Source organism: Pelobates fuscus, chromosome 12 (assembly GCF_036172605.1).
Source record: "Pelobates fuscus isolate aPelFus1 chromosome 12, aPelFus1.pri, whole genome shotgun sequence".
Taxonomy (NCBI): Eukaryota; Metazoa; Chordata; class Amphibia; order Anura; family Pelobatidae; genus Pelobates; species Pelobates fuscus.
Window position 1 is genome coordinate 42,547,329 of NC_086328.1, and position 24,808 is coordinate 42,572,136.

Below are 24,808 nucleotides of genomic sequence, written 5' to 3' on the forward strand. Positions count from 1 at the left end.
TGATCTTGAAAAACGCATTGAAAGTCATGTTTCAGTATTTACAGATGACACAAAACTCTGTAAAGTAGGGGACGGAGCCTAACACCCTGCCTGAACGGACGTGCCGAAGCCAAGCTCCTGCCACAGACCATGATTTTGGGGCAAAACCCCCAACAAACTTGGCATGCCCGCACTCAGAAAGGTCGGGGCGAACCAGGGGACCCCCGGGGGTACACATAGCCACAAACCCCAGCTTCCTACCAGCCAGGGAACTCAAAAGCAACTGATGAGGTCTGTTGCAGTCTGTGACGGGGAGAGATGGCCGCTCTCCATGCTCGAAGACAAGCACAGACACCTGCTGACTCTTCACCTACCCCCTCGCCCCCGTGGGACCGGTGGGGGATATCCCGGTCCCCGCTGGGAGTCCGAAGCCACCTACCTTTGCCGAGCCCGGACCCAAAGTGAGAGGCACACATCACCGGCACTGCCGCATGAAGAGCACGCAAGATGGCGGCGACATCCTCCCTGATTAAGCAAACTCGGCTGTCCAGCCAAGCACCATGCCACAATGATGCAGCAGATATAGATAGATATAGAACAGCGGCTAAACAAGCTGTTCGATGACTTTTGGGAAAATATCCAATGCCACAAGCAGACAGTACAACGCAGACAGCTGGACCCTCTGGGAACAGGTGAGGGTGTGCTAGGGCAGTGAGCAGTGGGGGAGCCTTCCTCTGGCATAACATTGACCCAATCAGAGACCCAAACACGAAAAAGCCCACCCGGGCAGAAGGCCAAGAGGGTCTTGACCCGGCACATCACCCACAGCTTGTGGCTGGAGGGAGACCTACGCCCGAACCCTAGTGGCTCAGAGAACTCACGACCCATCAGTCCCAGCCGAGGGATACAGACGCCAGCTGAGAGTGGGAATCGGGTAAAAGGGGCCATCCACGCACCTATGCTCCCACACCATGAGCGCCCCCGCAAATGTGCTCCAGTGTGTGACGACCTACCGAGACACTACATCTACCCCAGACTGATGAACAAGAGACTCAGTATATTTCTCTCTTAACCTGGGACTTATATATGTCTAGATTGCATTTATACCAGTTATGACTTATCTCTAGCAACAATGAAAAAAAAGCCATGAGCAAGCATGTATGATATTACACTAAAACCACTAACTTATAGGCATGTCCAAATACTGCATAAAGTGATCAGCTACCACGAATAACGTTTAGCCATCCTCCTACAGCCGTAGACACACAAACTTGACAAACACATCATACTATCTTGTTTATGGTCAGCTTTGTAACACTAGCATACATCACCAGCTCACTTAGACATATTCTGTTACGCCTGGACTAACAATCTTGATATCCTACTTACTTAACTAAGCCTGCATAAACTATAAAAATGTGCCTGTTATTCATTTGTCTCGCATGCTAAGTGAGGAAAAAATTGAGGACTGCTTTTGGGGCACCTCAGACATGCTTGGAACATTTACTATGCACTGTAAAAATAAAAACTCTGAAAAGTAATACAATGTGAGCAAGATATTACTTTACTGCAGATGGATTTAGATAGACTTGGGGACTGGGCACTCAAATGGCAGAAGGCATATGAAAGTTAATGTAGAAAAATGCAAAGTTATGCACTTCGGCTTAAGAATGCACAACAAACTTAATGGAAGCGAATTAGAGATAACAAACACTTGAGTAGAACTTGGGAATTGTTATAGACAACAAACTATGCAACAATGTGCAATGTCAATCAGCAGTGGCTAAAGCCAGTAAGGTATTGTAATGTATGAAAAAGGGCATTCATTCTCAGGATGAGAATATCAATTTGACTCTTTATAAATTACTGGTAAGACCACATCTTAACTATGCTGTGCAATTTTGAGCACCTGTTCTAAAGAAGGATATTGTGGCACTAGAAAAAGGACTACAAAATTAATACAAGGAATAGAACATTTTAGCCATGAAGAAAGGCTAACAAATTTAAACCTCTTTAGTTTAGAAAAACGTCGCCTCAGAGGGGATATGATAACATTACACAAATATATTCAAGGTCAATATAAACCATTGCGTGGAAATCTTTTCACAGACAGGACTTCACATAGGACACGAGGTTATGCGTTTAGACTGGAAGAAAGAAGATTTAGTCTAAGGCAAAGGAAAGGGTTGTTTTTTTTTTTTTACCATAAGAACAATAAGGATAGGGAATTCTCTGCTTGAAGAAGTGGGTTTATCAGAGTCTGTACAGATGTTTAAACAGCATACTTGCAAAAACAGAAGATTTAATGATATAATTTTTTAATGAAGGATTTCATTTTTCAATGAAGGGTAACAGCTGCTTAATCCAAGGATAAATCTCCTTATGCCATTCTGGGGACAAGAGGGATTTTTTTTCCTAGTTTGTTGCAAAATTGGAAGTGCTTTCAACAGTTTTTTTTTTTTTTTGCCTTCTTTTGAATCAACTGCAAAAACAAATGTGAGGAAGGCTGAACTTGATAGACACATGTCTCTTTTTAGACTATGTAACTATGTAACAAGAAAGTCAACAAACCTGCAAAGTATGCTGATCTCAATAGACAACTTACTAAGTGGGCCAACTTGTCTGGTTATCTACAAGATACTTGAAACTGTCCTGTCCTGCCAATAAATTGGGCCCCAAGTTCATTGGACCCTTTCGTATTTCCAAGCTATTCTCTCCCGTTGTTGTATGACTAGATCTGCTATGTCATATACATCCTTTATTACATGTTTCTTTTATCATACCTGCATAAGAAAATCCTTTTCCTGCCAGAGACATACCACCCCCTGTTCCTGTAACAGTTGATGGAGAATCTGAATATGAAGTCCAAGAGATCCTGGATAAGTGTAGATGCAGAAGGAATCTAGAATATCTCATCCACTGGAAAGGTTATTTTCCAGATGAGAGTTCGCTTAAATACAATATTGCAGCCATCCATAATTGCAAATATCCTGCAGGTTAATTCATTAAACAGTTATTGACACATACATACAATCAACATAGTACTATTTTCATTACATGCCGTCAGCATTATTCTCACAGGGTTTTACAAATACCCATTTTGCTTCAGATACATAAAACATATGGTTATATATAGAAAACTATTCTTATCATATATTTCTTATAGAACAACAGTAATTAGAATATGATTTTAACCCCTTAAGACCGGAGGGCATACAATTATGCCCTATTTTAAGCGGCTCTAAACGCCGCCGGGCGTAATAGTACGCCCTCCGTTTTTTTCTTACTTACCCAGTCGCCGGCGATCCCATGCCGGCGATCGCGGTTGGGGGGACTCCCAGGGAGCCCCCCGCAGCACGTCCGCCCTCCAGCAGCCCCCCGGCCATGTGAGAGTGAGGTCCTTGCGAGGACCTCACAATCACAAGGCCGGGTTAGCTGGCTAAGGCAATGCCAGCAGGGGGGACTGCCTGTAATGACAGGTAGTCCCCCTGCTGGCTGGAAATAAAATAAAAATAATTAAAATAAGTGTAAAAAAAAATAATAATATATATTAGGTATCCTAATTAATTACAATCAGCGGGACCTGCCTGATAACCCATGCCGAAAGTATAGGGAATTTAATTTGCTAGCACTATATTTAACCCTATAACTTTCCAAGACACCATAAAACATGTACATGGGGGGTACCGTTTTACTCGGGAGACTTTGCTGAACACAAATATTAGTGTTTCAAAACAGTAAAATATATTTCAACGATGATATTGCCAATAAAAGTGACGTTGTTTGCATTTTTCACTCACAAACAGCACTTACACGGATGATATTATTGCTGTGATACTTTTTACTGTTTTGAAACACAAATATTTGTGTTCAGTGAAGTCTCCCGAGTACAACAGTACCCCTCATGTACAGGTGTTATTGTGTTTTCAAAAGTTACAGCGTCAAATATAAGGCTTGTTTCACATTAAAATTTGCCAGATTGCTTATGTTGCCTTTGTGACCCTATGGTAGCCCAAGAATGAAAATTGCCCCTATGATGGCATGCCATTTGCAATAGTAGACAACCCAAGGTATTGCAAACGGGGTATGTCCAGTCTTTTTTAGTAGCCACTTAGTCACAAACACTGGCCAAAATTAGCGTTTTTTGCATTTTTCACACACAAACAAATACTAACGCTAACTTTGGTCAGTGTTTGTGACCAAATGGCTACTAAAAAAGACTGGACATACCCCATTTGCAATACCTTGGGTTGTCTACTATTGCAAATGGTATGCCATTATGGGTGTAAATGTAATTCCTGGGCTACTATACTGTCTCAAAGGCAACGTAACCAATCTGGCGAATTTCAATTTCAAATGTAACGTGCTATATTTGACCCTGTAGAACTAAAAAAATAAACAAATTTCTTATTTTCTCCCATTTTTTTCATATTAAATTATGTTTCATAGCTAAATATTTGATATTAAATGAAAGCCCTCTTTCCCCTGAATAAAATTATATATAATAAGGGGGGGAGGTGCATTTAATATGAAACAGGTGAATTACGGTTGGACAGACATATAGTGCAAATGCCAGGTTTTGTTTACGTTTTGTTTTGTTCACAACGTGTACATTTGGCCCATTCCTTAAGGGGTTAACCCATCTTCAAATAAGTATAAAATGTGTTTAACGCATAAATGCAAGAAAAATAGTACATGTATACAGAATATTATCTACATATTTTGGTTCTTAAAAATATTGATTTTGAAAACAAATTGTGATATTTAGTGATATGTATGTTGCCTGACATAGTCATAAATAATTCATGTTTTGCATAAAAAAAAAATAATCCTATCTTTATATCTATGTAAAAAATTGATGCATTTTAAGTTTACATTTTTCATATGTTCATGATATGTGGATCAGTAATATCGCTAAAACACTACTTTTTGAAAAATATGTTCTATATGGAAACTTTCCATTACTTTTTTATTTTATAAAATAAAAATGGGAAAAAAATTGGCAACACAGTAGACAGCAATTAAACATTATTTTATAGCTGCTTAATTATCCAAGCTAACTCATTACATTTTAATCATGCTTATTAGAAATGCTTCATGTTAGATATTGTAATTTAATTAAAAATGCACAGATTGCCTCATTTTAGTGTGGATACAACTTCAGTCTTTTGTGTAGGACATTTTATAAATTAACCTAATTGCCTCTGTATTTTGAATGTAGTGAATGAACTCTAACAATGCATTTTAAAATATATATTTTTAGAGAGAACTGTCACTTCCATAATTTTAGCATCAGCTAATAACTAAACATTAGCTATAATAAAATAAAAAAGTGTATTTTAATTTCACTTGCATGTGTTCACACAGTATTTTATTATTATGACCTTGATAGTTTAAAGTGCCATTGGCCAACGAGTTGCTACAAAATGGAAGTAAAGCGAAAGTACGTGTGTGTCTTACATTTGTTGCTTTATTCACCAATGTAAACTCTGAAAATTGTATATGCTGAGGTGAATAAACAAGGAACTGTAATTTCTCTGAAAGTGAGAGTTCTGTTAAAAAAATTGTATGTAGCCATAAATATATATTTTTGTAAAAATAAAAAAAAATGTCTGTAACTTCCATGGTATAACATAAAAGTTATTATATCTTAAGTATTTTAAAACTACACTAATTATTATCTAAAAATGGGTATGATAATTTAAAAAAAATATAGAATATGTAATTTCCTTGTGTTACCGATAGTGATGTCCCGAACTGTTCGCTGGCGAATAGTTCCCGGCGAACATCGCTTGTTAGCGTTCGCCTCGGACGGCGAACACATGCGCTGCTCGGTCCGCCTCCTATTCGTCATCATTGAGTAAATGTTGACCCTGGCCTGTACCTCACAGTCAGCAGACACATTCCAGCCATTCAGCAGCAGACCCTCCCTCCCAGACCCTCCCACCTCCAGGACAGCATCCATTTTACATTCATTGTGAAGCTGCATTCTTAGTGAGAGTAGGGACAGTGTAGCTGCTGCTGATTTGATAGGGAAATCGATAGCTAGGCTTGTGTATTCAGTGTCCACTACAGTCCTGAAGGACTCATCTGATCTCTGCTGTAAGGACAGCACCCCAAAAAGCCCCTTTTAGGGCTAGAACATCAGTCTGCTTTTTTTTTCTGTGTAATGTAATTGCAGTTGCCTGCCTGCCAGCCAGCCTGTGTGTCAGGCTCACAGCATATACTGTGCCCACTTGCCCAGTGCCACCACTCACTCACTGGTGTCACAATAGCTTGCATTTAAACAAAAAAAACACTTTTTTTAATGTAGTATAATAGCAGTCAGTTTCCTTCACTAGTGTGCGTTTCAGGGCCTGCCCAGTGCCACCACTCACTCACTGGTGTCACAATAGCTTGCATTTAACAAAAAAAACCTTTTTGGACTGTAATATAATAGCAGTCAGTTTCCTTCACTAGTGTGCATTTCAGGATCTGCCAGGGCACAGTGTCACACCAGTGCAACTCATATCTGGTGTAACAGTAGTGTACATTTTTTGAAAAAAAAGAAAATTTTGACTGTAATAGATTGAATAGCAGTTAGTTGTCTGCCAGCGTGTGTGTCAGGCTCGCAGCGTATACTGTGCCCACTTGCCCAGTGCCACCACTCATATCTGGTGTCCCAATAGCTTGCATTTTAAAAAAAAACTAAACTTTTTGGACTGTAATATAATAGCAGTCAGTTCCCTTCACGAATGTGCGTTTCAGGGCCTGCCAGGGCACAGTGTCACACCAGTGGCACTCATATCTGTTGTCACAGTAGCTTGCACGCATAGTACCACTAATCGAAAAAAAAATGACAGGCAGAGGCAGGCACCCTGCAGGGGCCGTCGTGGTCATGGTTCTGTGATTCCCTTTGGCCCTAGAATAATGCCCAGTGTTCAGAGGACACGTACCCTGAACTTGAAAAGATCTGAGGACATAGTTGACTGGCTAACACAGGACACCCAATCTTCTACAGCTTCCGCTCGGAACCTCGACGCACCATCCTCCTCCAGCTTAGCTTCGGGCACCTCTCAAGTTACCACTCGCTCACCTGCCGCCACCTAAAACACTAGCACCACAGCCGCTTCACTTGGTATGTCAGAGGAGTTATTTACACATCAGTTGGAAGAAATGAGTGATGCGCAACCATTATTGCCAGAGGATGTAGATAACAGGGATATGTCTCAGTCAGGCAGCATTACACACGTACGGTGTGATGATGATGATGTTGTACCCACTGCTGCTTCCTTTGCTGAGTTGTCAGATACAAGTGAAGCGGTTGATGATGACGATGCGTCCGTGGATGTCACGTGGGTGCCCGATAGAAAAGAAGAAGAACAGGGTGAAACTTCAGATTGGGAGACAGAGAGGAGGAGGAGGAGACGAGTTGGAAGCAGGGGGAGGTCATCGCAAGGAGCTAGTGGCACAGTCAGACAGCATGCATCGGCACCCGGGGTCAGCCAGAAAGCACGCCAATCAACGCATGCTGTTGCCACCACCAGAATGCCGTCATTGCAAAGCTCAGCAGTGTGGCATTTTGTTTGTGTGTCTGCCTCTGACAACAGCGATGCCATTTGCAACCTGTGCCAAAAGAAACTGAGTCGTGGGAAGTCCAACACCCACCTAGGTACAACTGCTTTACGAAGGCACATGATCACACATCACAAACGCCTATGGGATCAACACATGAGTACAAGCAGCACACAAACTCAAAGCCGCCATCCTCCTCCTGGTCCAGCATCTTTAGCCACGTTAACCACTGCTGTCCTCCTTGCCCCCTCTCAACCATCCAACCCTCCATCTCTCGCCTTGAGCAGTTCCTGCTCATCTGCCCACAGTCAGGTGTCTGTCAAGGACATGCTTCAGCGTAAGAAGCCAATGTCACAAAGTCCCCCCCCTTGCCCGGCATCTGACAGCTGGCTTGACTGAACTCTTAGCCCGCCAGCTTTTACCATACAAGCTGGTGGAGTCTGAGGCGTTCAAAAAATTTGTAGCTATTGGGACACCGCAGTGGAAGGTACCCGGCCGAAATTTCTTTGCACAAAAGGCAATCCCCAACCTGTACTCGATTGTGCAAAAGGAAGTAATGGCATATCTGCCACACAGTGTTGGGGCAAGGGTCCATCTTACCACTGATACCTGGTTTGAAAAACATGGTCAGGGCAGGTATATCACCTACACTGCGCATTGGGTAAACCTGCTGATGGCTGCCAAGCATGGAATGCGTGGCTCTGCAGAGGAGTTGGTGACACCGCCACGACTTGCAGGCAGGCCTGCTGCCACCTCCTCTACTCCTCCTACTCCATCCTCCTCCATAACCTCCTCGGCTGTCCTCTTCTGCTGCTGCGTCTTGCTCCACATCAACGGCACCTCCCCCAGCTCCCCAGGTAATGTTCCACATCCCGGATACGGCAGTGTCACGCCGTCTTGGGGTTTACTTGCCTGAAAGCAGAGAGTCACACAGGACCAGCACTCCTGTCCGCCCTGAACACACAGGTGGATCAGTGGCTGACTCCGCACCAACTGGAGATCGGCAAAGTGGTTTGTGACAATGGAAGAAATTTGTTGGCGGCATTGCATTTGGGCAAGTTGACACATGTGCCGTGCATGGCACATGTGTGTAATCTGATCATACAACGCTTTGTGCATAAGTACACAGGCTTACAGGACGTCCTGAAGCAGGCCAGGAAGGTGTGTGCCCATATCAGGCGTTCCTACACGGCCATGGCACACTTTGCAGATATCCTGCGGCGAAACAACATGCCAGTGAGGCGCTTGATTTGCGACAGCCCGACACATTGGAATTCAACACTCCTAATGTTGGACCGCCTGCTCCAACAAGAAAAAGCCGTTAATGAATATTTGTATGACCGGTGCTAGGACAGCCTCTGGGAAGCTGGGAATTTTTTTGCGACGTTACTGGATGCTCATGCGCAATGCCTGAAGGCACCATCTGCGACATCATACCATTTGTTTTCTTCCAGGAGCGTGCCCTGCGAAGAGTGTTGAATCAGGCCGTAGATGAGCGTGAAGAGCAAGAGGAAGAGTTGTGGTCACCATCACCACCAGAAACAGCCTTATCAGCATCGCTTGCTGGACCTGTGGCAATGCTGGAAGAGAATTGTGAGGAAGAGGAGTCAGAGGAGGAATGTGGCTTTGAGGAGGAGGAGGAAGACCAACCACAACAGGAATCCCAGGGTGCTCGTTATCACCAATCTGGTACCCGTGGTGTTGTACGTGGCTGGAGGGAAGAACATACCTTCATTGAGATCACTGAGGAGGAGGAACGGTAAATGAGTAGCTCGGCATCCAACCTTGTGCAAATGGGGTCTTTCATGCTGTCGTGCCTGTTGAGGGACCCTCGTATAAAAAGACTGAAGGAGAACAACCTGTACTGGGTGTCCACGCTACTAGACCCCTGGTATAAGCAGACAGTGGCTGAAATGTTACCAAATTAAGTCAGAAAGGATGCAGCATATGCAAAATAAATAAAAAAGTATGCTTTACACAGCGTATAAGGGTGATGTCACAGCACAACGGGAATCTAACAGGGGAAGAGGTGAAAGTAATCCTCCTCCTCCCACGACCACGCCGGTAAGGAGAGGATGCTTTAAAGACGTGTTGTTGATGGAGGACATGCTGAGCTTTTTAAGTCCTACGCATCGCCACAGCTCTTCGGGATCCACCCTCAGAGAACGACTCGACCGACAGGTAGCAGACTACCTCGCCTTAACTGCAGATATCGACACTCTGAGGAGCGATGAACCCCTTGACTACTGGGTGTGCAGGCTTGACCTGTGGCCTGAGCTATCCCAATTTGCGATAGAACTTCTGGCCTGCCCCGCTTCGAGTGTCCTGTCAGAAAGGACCTTCAGTGCCGCAGGAGGTATTGTCACTGAGAAGAGAAGTCACCTAGGTCAAAAAAGTCTAGATTACCTCACCTTTATTAAGATGAATGAGGGATGGATCCAGAAGGGACTGACAGTGGGCGATACATTCAACTAAGAAAGGCCTGATGAGATGAGCTGCCTTAGGCTAAAAATGGTGACCCTACAGAGGAGGAACATTCCCTGTGTCAGGGTCCCTGATGACAGGTGTCAATCCATATCTGCCAAGTGACCCTATCTAGGGGGAACTGTCACTATTATGCTCTGTGTCAGTGTGTATCAGGGTCTCTGAGGACAGGTGTCAATCCATATCTGCCAAGTGACCCTATGTAGGGGGAACAGTCCCTATTCTGCTCTGTGTCAGTGTGTATCAGGGATCCTTAGGATAGGTGTCAATCCATATCTGCCATGTGACCCTATGTAGGGGAAACAGTCCATATTCTGCTCTGTGTCAGTGTGTATCAGAGTCCCTGAGGACAGGTGTCAATCCATATCTGCCAAGTGACCCTATGTAGGGGGAACAGTCTCTATTCTGCTCTGTGTCAGTGTGTATTAGGGTCCCTGAGGACAGGTGTCAATCCATATCTGCCAAGTGACCCTATGTAGGGGGAACAGTCCCTATTCTGCTCTGTGTCGGTGTTTATCAGGGATCCTTAGGATAGTTGTCAATCCATATCTGCCAAGTGACCCTATGTAGGGGGAACAGTCCCTATTCTTTTCTGTGTCAGTGTGTATCAGGGTCCCTGAGGACAGGTGTCAATCCATATCTGCAAAGTGACCCTATGTAGGGGGAACAGTCCCTATGCTGCTCTGTGTCAGTGTGTATCAGGGTCCCTGAGGACAAGTGTAAATCCATATCTGCCAAGTGACCCTATGTAGGGGGAACAGTCCCTATTCTGCTCTGTGTCAGTGTGTATTAGGGTCCCTGAGGACAGGTGTCAATCCATATCTGCCAAGTGACCCTATATAGGGGGAACAGTCCCTATTCTGCTCTGTGTCACGGTGTATCAGGGTCTCTGAAGACAGGTGTCAATCCATATTTCAAGGTGTCAATATGTCATATGTCAGGTGTCAATCGATATCCATTGTGATTTAGGAATGTTAGGTGATTTATGCCCTTTATGGATTAAAACCAGACTCTGCATCAACTGTGTAATTTGCCATGGGAGTTTTGCCATGGATCCCCCTCCGGCATGCCACAGTCCAGGTGTTAGTTTGCGGAAGTTCGCGTTCGCCGTTTGCTAACTGAATATTTTATGTTCGCAACATCACTATTGATGACCCTGGCCCATGAGGTCCTCCTGCAGGTAACATGGGGATTAGTAAGGTCTTCTATTGGCCGCATGTCTCGAAGGACATTATGCAGTTCTGTAACTCCTATGACTCATGCCAACAGATTGTTAAAGGGAGGGGACAGGAGAATTCACTGCTCCAAACTATGCCCATAGTTGGAACCACTTTGCAAAGGGTCTCAATTGATATCGAGTTCAAGTGTTCCAGGGATACTAACATAAAGCACTTCTCTTGGGTTGGTGAGACAAAGTACTATCAGACATTCTGTGGGTAACATCAATGCTATATTGCAAATCACTGTAAGGCAAATGTGACTCCATTTTGCTTGCAAACAGAATGTAAAAGACACAGACACACTTTGTTTCTTCTTTTCTATTAAACACTATTCAGTTAGTGAAAAGCAAACCTTGGGATGTGCCTAAAGATAACATTCTACATCTTGTGTAGCCTGGCACTGCATACTAGAAATAATGTGTTAGAAAGAAAGGAGGGTTGAGAAAAGCCCATTACTAAAATATATAATTATAAACATAATTATATGCATAAGATGTTACTCCTCTTTAATATTTTTGTTACATTCAAGATAAAATTCTACATTTTTTTTTATCCTAACACTATACATTTATATTGTTATATGTTAAATAACACATTTTTGTTAATACATAAATCTGTTATTCTAACAATATCGTCAGTGTAACTGAAATCCATGCACAGATATGCAAATATGTGATTGCCTCAGGAAATGTACTCCTCTGATGAACATTTAAACCATTAAACTTGTATACACTTAGTGGATATTTCTACAAGTTCCTATTGTAAGGCTTAAGTTGAATCAGAGGACATCTATGTCAGATATGAAAATTTACATCCAAATAGACATCTGAATGTCTACCAAAAGCTTCAGATCTTTGACAGGTCTCCATTATTGAAAGACCATTATCTTAACAGCTTTCCACATAATTTTCATCATCAAAATCAATTAATTCCTTAAGAGAAGGTAGTTATTGTAAATGATGACTAAAATAACAATTATACCATCTATTGGTCAAAATTAATAAATTGACCATTAGTATTAGGTTAACACTCATTATAATAGTGCACACCTATCCAGTTCCATTGGTGATTTCAAATAATTGGGTGTGAAATTAACAGATTAGAAAATTCTTTAAAAGAAGGAGAAAGAGAAACCTTTGAAAACTATACAATATACACCCTGAGAATACAAGCTTAACACTTCTTTGAAGATACACCTCTTCTCTCTCAATTTTTAGGACACCCTGTAAAGTCTTCTGGACGTAAACATTTTCAAAACTTCTCTCACTTTGCTATTCTATCTCCTCACATTTTACTTTATCTATGAACACTTCTATCTTCTATCTATGAACAATTATATTAATTCACTAATAATTTGCCAAGTTTAGCATATCAAGTTATTATGTAGAGATATTTGACATATCCTTAATAATTACCTGGAAGGAACAGGCAGTACGTCTTAATGTTGTTACCAGATACTAGATTATATTTAGTTGTAACATCAGATATTTAGGAATCTATGTTTATTGTGAAAGGTTTTTGCAGAAGCAATATATATATATATATATATATATATATATATATATATATATATATATATATATATATATATATATATATATAAAAATAGCAAAATAAACAAAACACACAGTTGCAGAGTTCAAAATACAATTTCCAGGCATTACAATTGCAATGCAATAAAAAGAACTTCAGTAACCACCGGTGTATTGACATAAGGCTTTGTGAAGGGAGAGCATCATCCCGAGATCTCACTGTAACGGATCACCTGGCACCCCGACTGGGTTCCTCCATTGATGGATGCTCCTAGCGCTTCCTGAGGGCTCCAAGCACTCCAGCCGACACCATAACCACCAAATACTCCTTCAGAGAGCAAGACAGGAATAAGCTCTTACAAGAGCTTAGTAGTGATATAGCAAGAGAGTATGACTAGCATAGCAATCCCTTGTAGCAGATTCCCCCAATAAGAGACGGCACTCCAAATTGAGGGTGAAGTAGAACTGAAGCTTTTAATCAAACACTCTGCTTTTATGCCCATTTTACAAACATAGTACCGCCCAAAGGGTTTTGCAGAACAACCAATCAATATGTACAATATCCACAGCCACTCCCACACAAAATCCTCCCCTCTGCCTGTAATACAATTACCTTACACAATGGGTTAATGTAATTATCACAGGCAGAGAAATACAGTTTTTACACATGTACCCAGCGGTTGGCAATTTACCTACAACAGATTCCCAGCCTGGGAGATAAATTGCCTGCACGCTTCCACTCCTGGGTTGTCCGCCTGTGTGGTACTTACATAGAAACATAGAATGTGACAGCAGATAAGAACCATTCGGCCCATCTAGTCTGCCCAATTTTCTAAATACTTTCATTAGTCCCTGGCCTTATCTTATAGTTAGGATAGCCTTATCTGTATCCCACACATGCTTAAACTCCTTTACTGTATTAACCTCTACCACTTCAGCTAGAAGGCTATTCCATGCATCCACTACCCTCTCAGTAAAGTAATACTTCCTGATATTATTTTTTAAACCTTTGTCCCTCTAATTTAAGACTATGTCCTCTTGTTGTGGTAGTTTTTCTTCTTTTAAATATAGTCTCCTCCTTTACTGTGTTGATTCCCTTTATGTATTTAAATGTTTCTATCATTTCCCCCTGTCTCGTCTTTCCTCCAAGGTACACATGTTAAGATCCTTTAACCTTTCCTGGTAAGTTTTATCTTGCAATCCATAAACCAGTTTAGTAGCCCTTCTCTGAACTCTCTCTAAGGTATCAATATCCTTCTGAAGATACAGTCTCCAGTAGTGCATACCATACTCCAAGTGAGGTCTCACCAGTGTTCTGTACAATGACATGAGCACTTCCCTCTTTCTACTTCTAATACCTCTCCCTATACAAACAAGCATTCTGCTAGCATTTCCTGCTGCTCTATTACATTGTCTGCCTACCTTTAAGTCATCAGAAATAATCACCCCTAAATCCCTTTCTTCAGATGTTGACTTTAGGACTCTATCAAATATTCTGTACTCTGCCCTTGGGTTTTTACGTCCAAGGTGCATTATCTTGCACTTATCCACATTAAATGTCAGTTGCCACAACTCTGACCATTTTTCTAGTTTACCTAAATCATTTGCCATTTGGATTATCCCTCCTGAAACATCAACCCTGTTACATATCTTAGTATCATCAGCAAAAAGACATACCTTACCATCAAGACCTTCTGCAATATCACTAATAAAAATATTAAAGAGAACGGGTCCAAGTACAGATCCCTGAGGTACCCCACTGGTGAGAAGCCCAAGCTTTGAATATACTCCATTGACTACAACCCTCTGTTGCCTGTCACTCAGCCACTACCTCACCCATTCAACAATATTGGAATCCAAACTTAAATATTGCATTTCATTGATAAGCCTTCTATGTGCAACAGTGTCAAAAGCCTTACTGAAATCTAGGTAAGCAATGTCTACTGCACCACCCTGATCTATAATTTTAGTTACCCAATCAAAAAAATCAATAAGATTAGTTTGGCATGATCTCCCTGAAGTAAACCCATGTTGTCTCTGATCTTGAAATCCATGTGTTTTTAGATGTTCAACAATCCTTTAGATGCACAAACAAAGTATATTAGGGGGCATTGTTCCCAAAAGTCACAGTCTGTCCCCAGATGGTTCTTAAAGGGCCAGCAGCAGCATAATAAAATACAAAATGCCCAAATACTGTATTTAAAGGGCCAAATCTCCCAGGGGCCATAGTCAGCAGGCAGGAGGCGGGCAAACAGACTTCTCCAATGCCCAGTGGCGAGGTTGGTTTCGCCACACTTACTTATATAGAGCATCCCACATGATTGTGGAGTATCCCAAATGAAATATATAGCTCTGTCTGTGCACTAGGTGCCACATATCTCATAAGCAAGGCCTGCTAGAAAGAATAGCAAGAGAGGTAAAATAAATATAAAGACAGATAGAGAAGCAGAGACAACACCTCCATCAGTTATTTAAATACTGTAGTAGATTGATTTTAAAACTTTTCTAAGATTTTCTTGGTCACTGGATGGTAAAGAATAGTTAATTTGACTAATTGTGTGAAATTGTTTAAGGGTCTTTAACCCCTTCAGGACAGTGTCAATAGTGCACGATTTGATCAAAACACAACGTAAACAAAAACTGGAATTTGCGCTTAATGTCTGTTCAACCGCAATTCACCGCTGTACCCATCAAGTGCACCCACACTTATTATATATAATTTTGTTCAGGAGAAACAGGGCTTTAATTTATCATTAACTATTCATATATGGAACATAATTTATTATGAATAAAATTTTTAAAAAATGTGAGAAAATAAGATTTTTTTTACATTTGTATTTCCGTCTGACATTTTAGCTGTGAATGTCATAATACTGTTAGATTTTACTGCAAAAAAAATGCACATATTTGTAATCAGCGATGTCTCACGAGTACAACAGTACCCCCCATTAACAGGTTTTATGGTGTTTTGGAAAGTTACAGGGTCAAATATAGAATGTTCCATTTTCAAATTGAAATTTGACAGATTAGTAATGTTACCTTTGAGACGGTGTGGTAGCCCAGGAATGAGAATTACCCCCATAATGGCATACCATTTGAAACAGTAGACAACCTGAGGTATGAAAGTGGGGTATGTTTAGTCTTTTTTAGTAGCCACTTAGTCACAAACACTGGCCAAAGTTAGCGTTCATATTTGTTTTTGTGTGAAAAAAGCAAAAAACTAATATTTGGCCATTGTTTGTGACTAAGTGGCTACTAAGAAAGACTGGACATACCCCACTTGCAATACCTTGGGTTGTCTACTTTTGCAAATGGTATGCCATCATGAGGGTAATTCTCATTCCTGGGCTACCATACGCTCTCAAAGGCAACATAACCAATCTTGCAAATTTCAATGTCAAAAAATGAAATGCAAGCCTTATATGTTACTCTCTAACTTTTAAAAACACCATAAAAACTGTACATAGGGGGTACTGTTATTCTCGGCAGACTTGACTAAACACAAATATTAGTGTTTTAAAACAGTAAAACATATTACAACAAAAATATAGTCCATAAAAGTGTCGTTCGTTTGTAAAAAATGCAAAAAAAGTCACTTTTACTTAAAATATAATTGTTGTAATACAATTTACCAGTTTGAAACACTAAGATTTGAGTTCAGCGAAGTCTCCTGAGTAAAACAGTACCCCCTACGTACAGGTTTTATGCTGTGTTGGAGAGTTACAGGGTCAAATATAGTGCTTGCGAATTAAATTCTCTGCACTTTCTCCCTGTGTTGTCAGGCATGTCAATCAAATTTTAGTTAATCAAATTACATAATTATGTTAAAAGATTACTTAAATATACATGTAGAATTTTAATAGATATGCATTTATAGGTATTTAAATTCTACGTGTATACTAATGTAATCTTTTATGTAATTATATGTATTTATCTATATATATATATATATATATATATATATATATATATATACATATACAAAATAGAAAAAACTCTTGCACTCCAACTATAGTAAATGGTACCAGGTGCTCAGTTCCAAATGCATACAATATCAAAAAAATTACCGGCACTCGTGGGTTTCTCTCATCCAATTTATTGTAGGTAAATACTGCTAGGTCAACGTTTCAGCTCCCGGTCGGAGCTTTCATCAGGACACCAAAGGCATTATACATGATAAAAAACAAACATATATAGGACATCTAAAACATGAAAACCAATAGGCACTCACCTAATCAGCTGAATTCTGTTCGTCCTGATTCTCGGCGTGCACTCAGCGCAACTGCGCATGTCCCTGTTCGGCATGAACTTCCGCGTCATGTGATCGGGAGGCTAGGCTTGCATCTTGGGAGCGTCACAGTTTCTAAGCAACCGCTGATACATTCAGCTAAGTTGCTACTGTGTTACCCGCTGCCCTCAGGGGAACTCCTCCCTTCTGAAGCAAGATCATCCTCTCACTGACATCGGGTTTTTATATTCCGAAAGGCAGTGCTTGCCGAAAATCCTGATCAACAGAACAGATCTCACATCTCATATTTCCAGATACAAATGTAATTACTTACACATATTTCATATCTATGCAATATAGGGCTGCTAGTATACACAGTACAAAATAATAATACAAACAATAAACCAAGTGAAAAAATATATAAGGTGAAAAATCACTATGTACAAATGTGATGCAGAGTGAAACTGTGTTTATATTATATCAAAATGGCAGTTCAACTACATATATCCAAGTATATATGTGCCTTTGTTAGTCTCAAGGGGGCAATATTGTATAATGACCCTAAGAAGTGTATGGTTAATATTTACTTATGTGACATCTATTACTTGATAATACAATATTTACATGTGTAGTCAATATAAAAGGGATATTCCCTAAGTGATCAATAACAATTTGTGACATCTATTACATGGTAGTCCATTATTTATATGTGTAGTCTATATTAAAGAAGTATTCCCTAAGTGGTCAATAATAGTATTATTTAAAGGGAAAGATGTATAAAACATGTATACGAGTAAATAAGTATATGTGCATAATATACATGCCAAAATATTATAATCATTCTGCCCCTAAAGAATAAATAGGTCAGAAGAAAGAATGTTCATAAAGCAATACAAAATTCCATATAATCATATTTCTGATATTTCCTGACTAGGTGAGTGTCTACAGTCATAGTTATCACTATTCTTAGGTGCATATAATTTTGATAGTAAAAGAATAATCCACAAAATTTTAATAAAAAAATATTTAAAAGGAATAATTCCCAAAGATCACTCCCAAGTGAGACCGTGAGAGGTATTCCATTGCCCATATTCTGGAAAGGGAAGGACATTTCTATCCAAAGTCAAGGATACTATTGAACCTCAAAAGAAAACCTTTTTATTACAAAAAAGAAATAAAGGAACATTTTTCGTTTAAACCTCTAGGGCAGTGATGGCGAACCTTTTTGAGCCCGAGTGCCCAAACTGCAATACATGCCAACTTTTTTTCCCTCAAAGTGCCAACACGACAATTAAACCTGAATACTGAGGTTTACGTTTAGAAAAAACTACTCGTACAGTTAACAACTTTTGTTTTAAAAGAAGAACACAACATAGAGTTAAATTATACAAATTTTAAATAATGATATAAATTAAGCTTATATTAGTATCTCCAACAAATGCAATACATACACACAGACTGCTGAACACATTCACACACCGAGACATAGACAGACTGCTAAATACACACACAGTCCGCTAAATACACGCACACTGCTGAGTACGCAGTCTGCTGAATACACGCACGCAGTCTGCTGAATACACACACACACACACACACACTGCTGAATACATAAAGACTGCTGAACACACACATACACTGCACCCCTCAATGCAGTATATGTGTCTGTGTGTAATGTTGTGTGTGGGGGGGGGTGGGGTGCTGTGTGTGTGGGGGGGGGTGGGGGTGCTGTGTGTGGGGGGGGGGGGTGGGGGTGCTGTGTGTGGGGGGGGGGTGGGGGTGCTGTGTGTGGGGGGGGGGGGTGGGGTGCTGTGTGTGTGTGGGGGGAGGGGTGCTGTGTGTGGGGGGAGGAAAGGGTGCTGTGTGTGGGGGGAGGAAAGGGTGCTGTGTGTGGGGGGAGGAAAGGGTGCTGTGTGTGGGGGGAGGAAAGGGTGCTATGTGTGGGGGGAGGAAAGGGTGCTGTGTGTGGGGGGAGGAAAGGGTGCTGTGTGTGGGGGGAGGAAAGGGTGCTGTGTGTGGGGGGAGGAAAGGGTGCTGTGTGTGGGGGGAGGAAAGGGTGCTGTGTGTGGGGGGAGGAAAGGGTGCTGTGTGTGGGGGGAGGAAAGGGTGCTGTGTGTGGGGGGAGGAAAGGGTGCTGTGTGTGGGGGGAGGAAAGGGTGCTGTGTGTGGGGGGAGGAAAGGGTGCTGTGTGTGGGGGGAGGAAAGGGTGCTGTGTGTGGGGGGAGGAAAGGGTGCTGTGTGTGGGGGGAGGAAAGGGTGCTATGTGTGGGGGGAGGAAAGGGTGCTGTGTGTGGGGGGAGGAAAGGGTGCTGTGTGTGGGGGGAGGAAAGGGTGCTGTGTGTGGGGGGAGGAAAGGGTGCTGTGTGTGGGGGGAGGAAAGGGTGCTGTGTGTGGGGGGAGGAAAGGGTGCTGTGTGTGGGGGGAGGAAAGGGTGCTGTGTGTGGGGGGAGGAAAGGGTGCTGTGTGTGGGGGGAGGAAAGGGTGCTGTGTGTGGGGGGAGGAAAGGGTGCTGTGTGTGGGGGGAGGAAAGGGTGCTGTGTGTGGGGGGAGGAAAGGGTGCTGTGTGTGGGGGGAGGAAAGGGTGCTGTGTGTGGGGGGAGGAAAGGGTGCTGTGTGTGGGGGGAGGAAAGGGTGCTGTGTTTGTGGGGCTGCTGTGGGTAGGGGTGCTGTGTGTAGGGGGTGGGGGTGCTGTGTGTAGGGGTGGGGGGGTAGGGGTGCTGTGTGTAGGGGTGGGGGGGTAGGGGGGGTAGGGGTGCTGTGGGTAAGTGGGGTAGGGGTGCTGGGGGTAAGTGGGGTAGGGGTGCTGGGGGTAGTGGTGCTGTGGGTAAGGGGGTAGGGGTGCTGGGGGTAAGGGGGTAGGGGTGCTGGGGGTAAGGGGGGTAGGGGTGCTGTGTGTAGGGGGAGTAGGGGTGCTGGGGGTAAGGGAGGTAGGGGTGCTGTGGGTAGTGGGAGTAGGGGTGCTGTGGGTAGTGGGAGTAGGGGTGCTGGGGGTAGGGATGCTGTGGGTAAGGGGGGTATGGGTGCTGTGGGTAGTGGGAGTAGGGGTGCTGGGGGTAGTGGGAGTAGGGGTGCTGGGGGTAGTGGGAGTAGGGGTGCTGGGGTAGGGGTGCTGAGAGTAGGGGTGCTGAGAGTAGGGGAAGTAGGGGTGCTGGGGGTAGGGATGCTGTGGGTAAGGGGGGTATGGGTGCTGTGGGTAGTGGAAGTAGGGGTGCTGGGGGTAAGGGGGTAGGGGTGCTGTGGGTAAGGGGGTAGGGGTGCTGTGGGTAGGGGTGCTGTGGGTAAGGGGGTAGGGGTGCTGTGTGTAGGGGGAGTAGGGGTGCTGTGGGTAGTGGGAGTAGGGGTGCTGGGGGTAGGAATGCTGTGGGTAAGGGGGGTATGGGTGCTGTGGGTAGTGGGAGTAGGGGTGCTGGGAGTAGGGGTGCTGGGGTAGGGGTGCTGGGAGTAGGGGTGCTGAGAGTAGGGGTGCTGTGGGTAGTGGAAGTAGGGGTGCTGGGGGTAGGGATGCTGTGGGTAAGGGGGGTATGGGTGCTGTGGGTAGTGGAAGTAGGGGTGCTGGGGGTAAGGGGGTAGGGGTGCTGGGGGTAGTGGGAGTAGGGGTGCTGGGGGTAGGGATGCTCTGGGTAAGGGGGGTATGGGTGCTGTGGGTAGTGGGAGTAGGGGTGCTGGGGTAGGGGTGCTGTGGGTAGTGGGAGTAGGGGTGCTGGGAGTAGGGGTGCTGGGAGTAGGGGTGCTGGGAGTAGGGATGCTGTGGGTAAGGGGGGTATGGGTGCTGTGGGTAGTGGAAGTAGGGGTGCTGGGGGTAGTGGGAGTAGGGGTGCTGGGGGTAGGGGTGCTATGGTAGGGGTCTGTTGGTAAGGGGAGTAGGGGGTGCTGTAGGTAAGGGGGGTAGGTAATTAAATCAGTATCCCCCCTTCCCTTCTTGTTACCTTTGGTGAAGGGGAGGGGGGGAACACAGCCATCCCTGGTGGTCCGGTGGTGTTATGCAGGACAGGACAGGTCCTGCAGCTCTCCTGTCCTCCCGCGCGATGCTGTGTGGAGCGTTGCCATGGTAACGCGCGGCAACGCTCCACACAGCTCGAGGGAGGACAGGAGAGCTGCTTCCTCGATCCCTCCCCCCCTGCTTCCGGTCCTGCCGACACGGAAGCAGAGTAGGCGCCTGCAGTTTCGGGCAGGCAGGCGCCTACTCTGCAGTGATGGCAACCCTATGGCCGCGTGCCCACAGAGAGGGCCCGGCGTGCCACCTGTGGCACGCGTGCCATAGGTTCGCCATCACTGCTCTAGGGGAAACCGTATCCAATTCTACTATCCAATAAGTTTCTCTCTGTAAGAGGAGTCTCCCTCTATCCCCACCTCTGGCCGCCATAGGCACATGATCAAATGCCACACAGCGTAAGGCTGAGAGTGGATGTTGTTTTTCCAAAAAATGTCGGGCCACAGGTTTGTCCGATCTGCCATCACGGTAGGCCAGTCGGATACTCGATCTGTGGCCCCTAATCCTCTCGCACAATTCTGTTTCTGTCTTTCCTATATAACTCAGTCCACAAGGACATGTGAGTTTATATATAACAAATTCTGTGCGACAATGTATCCTGTGGGCAATTTTATATGTCTTGCCTGTGTGAGGATGAGACAGTGTCTTAGAAGGAATTATATGCCCACAGGTTACACAACCTAAACACCTGACACAGCCATTATTTACTTTTCCTGTTGTAGAGGGGTTATAACAGTGAATGGGATCTGTTTTAACCAATAGGTCTCTTAAGTTCTTATTTCTCTTATAACAGAACATTGGCTTGTTTGTCAGTTCCTTTGGAAGTGTCGGATCCTGTCGCAAGATGTTCCAGTTTCTGGTGACAGATTCGGTGATTGCTTTACTTGCGGAGTGTAATTTCATTGGAAAAACTACTCGGTTGTTTAATTCTTTCGGGGAATTATATCCCTTCTGCTGTTGTTCTTTTGCTTGGTTCAGCGCCTTTTCCAGTACCGGTCGTCTGTATCCCCTCTTCATAAATTTTTCGTACATCGTCCTCAGTTGTTCCTCCCGTTGTTCTTCCTGGAAGTTATTTCTGTGTACCCTTAAGAACTGGGAGAGTGGCAAGGATTTTTTTAAGGTGCTGCGGATGGAAACTATCAAAATGTAAAATAGTGTTGCGGTCAGTCGGTTTGGTATAGACTGGCCTACCATGATGGCAGATCGGACAAACCTGTGGCCCGACATTTTTTGGAAAAACAACATCCACTCTCAGCCTTACGCTGTGTGGCATTTGATCATGTGCCTATGGCGGCCAGAGGTGGGGATAGAGGGAGACTCCTCTTACAGAGAGAAACTTATTGGATAGTAGAATTGGATACGGTTTCCCCTAGAGGTTTAAACGAAAAATGTTCCTTTATTTCTTTTTTGTAATAAAAAGGCTTTCTTTTGAGGTTCAATAGTATCCTTGACTTTGGATAGAAATGTCCTTCCCTTTCCAGAATATGGGCAATGGAATACCTCTCACGGTCTCACTTGGGAGTGATCTTTGGGAATTATTCCTTTTAAATATTTTTTTATTAAAATTTTGTGGATTATTCTTTTACTATCAAAATTATATGCACCTAAGAATAGTGATAACTATGACTGTAGACACTCACCTAGTCAGGAAATATCAGAAATATGATTATATGGAATTTTGTATTGCTTTATGAACATTCTTTCTTCTGACCTATTTATTCTTTAGGGGCAGAATGATTATAATATTTTGGCATGTATATTATGCACATATACTTATTTACTCGTATACATGTTTTATACATCTTTCCCTTTAAATAATACTATTATTGACCACTTAGGGAATACTTCTTTAATATAGACTACACATATAAATAATGGACTACCATGTAATAGATGTCACAAATTGTTATTGATCACTTAGGGAATATCCCTTTTATATTGACTACACATGTAAATATTGTATTATCAAGTAATAGATGTCACATAAGTAAATATTAACCATACACTTCTTAGGGTCATTATACAATATTGCCCCCTTGAGACTAACACAGGCACATATATACTTGGATATATGTAGTTGAACTCCCATTTTGATATAATATAAACACAGTTTCACTCTGCATCACATTTGTACATAGTGATTTTTCACCTTATATATTTTTTCACTTGGTTTATTGTTTGTATTATTATTTTGTACTGTGTATACTAGCAGTCCTATATTGCATAGATATGAAATATGTGTAAGTAATTACATTTGTATCTGGAAATATGAGATGTGAGATCTGTTCTGTTGATCAGGATTTTCGGCAAGCACTGCCTTTCGGAATATAAAAACCCGATGTCAGTGAGAGGATGATCTTGCTTCAGAAGGGAGGAGTTCCCCTGAGGGCAGCGGGTAACACAGTAGCAACTTAGCTGAATGTATCAGCGGTTGCTTAGAAACTGTGACGCGCCCAAGATGCAAGCCTAGCCTCCCGATCACATGACGCGGAAGTTCATGCCGAACAGGGACATGCGCAGTTGCGCTGAGTACACGCCGAGAATCAGGACGAACAGAATTCAGCTGATTAGGTGAGTGCCTATTGGTTTTCATGTTTTAGATGTCCTATATATGTTTGTTTTTTACCATGTATAATGCCTTTGGTGTCCTGATGAAAGCTCCGACTGGGAGCTGAAACGTTGACCTAGCAGTATTTACCTACAATAAATTGGATGAGAGAAACCCACGAGTGCCTGTAATTTTTTTGATATTGTAGATATATATATATATATATATATATATATATATATATATATATATATATATATATATATATATATATTTGCGGTTATTTGTATTTTATACATAGATAGATATATATAGAATGTCATTCTAACTGTATTTTGTTACCAATATATATATATATATATATATATATATATATATATTAATAACAAAATACAGTTAGAATGAAAATACATATAAATATATAATTTATATTTTATTTATTTATTTTAGTATTTTATTTATTATTGTAATTATACAGATATATATATATATATATATATATATATAATATGTGTGTATACAGTTGCAAGAAAAGTATGTGAACCCTTTGGAATGATATGGATTTCTGAACAAATTGGTCATAAAATGTGATCTGATCATTATCTAAGTCACAACAATAGACAATCACAGTCTGCTTAAACTAATAACACACAACGAATGAAATGTTGCCATGTTTTTATTGAACACACCATGTAAACATTCACAGTGCAGGTGGAAAAAGTATGTGAACCCTTGTTGACTTGCATATTACATAGTGTTCTCCAACCCTCTCCTGTCCCATAGTGTTCTCCCCCTCCCCTGTCCCATAGTGTTCTCCTTCCTCCCCTGTTCCATAGTGTTCTCCCCCTTCCCCTGTTCCATAGTGTTCTCCCTCCTTCCCCTGTTCCATAGTGTTCTCCCTCCTTCCCCTGTTCCATAGTGTTCTCCCACCCTACCGTGTCACACAGTGTTCTCCCCCCCTCCCCTGTCCCATAGTGTTCTCCTCCCTCCCCTGTCCCATAGTTTTCTCCCTCCTCCCCTGCCCCATAGTGTTCTCCCACCCTCCCCTGTCCCTTAGTGTTTTCCCACCCTCCCCTGTCCCATAGTGTTCTCCTCCCTCCCCTGTCCCATAGTGTTCTCCCTCCTCCCCTGCCCCATAGTGTTCTCCCACCCTCCCCTGTCCAATAGTGTTCTCCCCGCTCCCCTGACTCATAGTGTTCTCCCTCCTTCCCCTCTTCCATAGTCTTCTCCCACCCTCCCCTGTCACATAGTCTTCTCCCCCTCTTCTGTCCC